We start from the raw sequence: 2,827 nt of genomic DNA on the forward strand, positions 1-2,827 counted from the left end.
AAAGAAACTTATTTCCCTCCTACCAACCACAAAAGGTGTTTCCCTAACCTCCAGAACAATAGGTCTATGATCTGAGCACACAGCAACCAAACTTTTCACCTTCACCCTTCTAAACATGTCCCTCCATTTATGATTGGCAACAAATCTATCCAATCTTTCCTTGGTAAAGGTCTGGTCCCCATGCTTATTACTCCATGTGAAAGGGCATCCTACATACCCTAGGTCAGAAAGGTTATTTTCAGATAAAACCTCTCTGAACATACTCATTCCTCTCTCATCTCTCAGTTTACCACCCTTTTTCTCTTCTTGCCTTAGTATCTCATTGAAGTCCCCTCCAATACACCAAGTCTCATCTGTTTTTGGACCCAATGAAGCTAATAACTCCCATGACAAATTCCTTTTCGAAGCATCAGGATGCCCATAGAATCCCGTGAAGTTCCACTTATTTTTACCTCCCTTTCCCCTAATAATGCTACTTATATGCCATTGAGAGTAGTGTAATATTTCCAGGTCAATACCTCTACCCCAAAACAATGCTAAACCTCCTTTTTTCCCAATAGGTTCTACCATTAGACAGCCCTCCATCTCTAGTCTTCTCTAGTCTTCTTTTCAAACTCTCCACCCTTCCTGCCTTAATCATTACCTCCATTAGGAACACTATACTGGGCTTATTAACCTTTACAAAGCTGCAAAGGTCTTGAACTGTTCGAGGGTTGCCCAACCCTCGACAGTTCCAGCTTATGCAATTCATAATGATTGGCGGGGCTGACTAACAGCCTCCGCCCTATCTTCAACAACATCTGATTCCACTCTTCCCATTCTCTTTACTTTTTTCCCCCCTTCATCATGCTCTCCATCCCTCTTCTCTTCATGCTTTCTTTTGGACAAGATTGATTGACTCGATTGACTCCCCCCTCTGTTTCCCACCCCTCTAGCTCTCCTTTTCCAGCTCCTTCCCCCTCCTCTCCCCCTCACCATCAACCCCTCCTCATCTCCTTTTGTTTCTTGCACCACCAGTATTTCCCCATTAGTTCCCTCAACGTTAGTCAAGTTATTACCAACTATTGAGGTATACCTAGCAATCACTTGAAAACCATCCTCCCCCCCCTTTGTGCCTTCCTCAATTCCCGTGTTATAGCTCCCCTCTCTACCCTTCCCAAACTCCCTTTCCACCTCACACTAAATTTTTTCAAGCCCCAGTGTTTGGTTTCCCGCACTCTCCTCACTGTTTTCAGGTATAACACTTTCCTCTTCCTCATTCTCCATCTCTCTTCTCCCCCTCTCTATGCGTCCCCTCCCCATCGTTTTTGCTCTTAGCCAGGGTCCAAATTGGCCTGGCCCCCCTTTTCCATTCACACACCCCCCCTATCCCATGTACTATGCAACCACATTTCAGACATATTCTAGGTAACTTCTCATATTGGAAAGGAATCCACATTCTCTTCCCTTGTAGATTAATAGTTCTTCCTCGTCCTAAACTCTTCCTAATATCCAGTTCTACCTTCACCCTCAGACACTTCCCCCATGCTACCTCCCCCTCATGAACTTCCACCTCTGTTACTCTCCCCATGGACTCCCCTAACTTCACCCCCATTCTGTGGTTCATACAATCTAAAGGGAGATTGAACATTTGAATCCAAAACCCCTATTTAAAGAAATCCATAGAATGGATTTGAGCTTTCCCCTCATACGGCATTAAGGCAAATAGATGGTTATCAAATAACCATGGACAACCTTCCATCACTTTCGCCCTATCTCTACGATTCGCAAACGTGATCACAAAACAGTTATTGCCCAACTCTCGAAAAGTCAGAGGTAAACATACCTTCCATATCTTCTCCATCGTGCTCCTAATGACCTCCTTTCCTATTTTGCGATCTGCGAAGATCTTCCCCAGTAGGCTCCTCTCCCCCAAATCCTTCACATCCTCATTATCATTTGGAGAAATCTCGATGGGCTCGCATTCCTCTTCAACTAGTTTCAACTTCTCCCAAATATCCTCTAATCCTTCCATACTCTGTATACCTCAGTAGACAGATACTATCGCAGTCTCCCCACCCGAGTGAGGAAATCCTGACCCAAACACCACCTAAAGCGTTCACTCCCGTATCGCTTCTAGGAAGACGACGAGAGAGAAAACGGTTAGAGGAGACTCAATAACACTCAATAATGTCGTCCACCACCACCATTGCCCTTTCTCCCTCTTCTGCCTACCAAACCCTAGTCGTTTTAGATTTTAAAGATATATAATTATTTGAGAGTGACCTGTACGTACCCTGACCTTAATGGGGGAGCTACACCTAGCTAGCTGTCTATAAAATAAATATATATAAAAAAAAAATTTACTCCTCATCTCCGCGTCAAGCTTCACACATAATTTTTTTAACTAAATATATAGTGTATAAATAATAAATAAAATAACTCAATTAATTTAAAAGAAATAAAATAAAAGAGAAACAAAAAATAAAAATAAAAATAAAAATAAAAATAATATATAATGTGTAATATATGATATGATGAATAACAAATCTCGTAAAGATAATCAATGAATGAGAAAATAGAAAAAGAGAATTGCTATATCTAAATTTATAAATTAACATTATTTTATATAATATATTAAATTTATTTTATAATAAATATAATTTTATATTTATAATTAAGTTGTTTTTTCTCATAAACCCATCCCTTTCAATTGAAAAGGATACATTTATGAAAATTAAAAAAATAAGAAAAAATTTATTTATTATTTTTTTTATCATTTTTTTATCATCTCATGATGTGGTATTAAATAATAGATTTATAAGTAAAATATAATAAATAATCTTCA

This window comes from Juglans regia, chromosome 2 (genome assembly GCF_001411555.2).
Source record: "Juglans regia cultivar Chandler chromosome 2, Walnut 2.0, whole genome shotgun sequence".
Taxonomy (NCBI): Eukaryota; Viridiplantae; Streptophyta; class Magnoliopsida; order Fagales; family Juglandaceae; genus Juglans; species Juglans regia.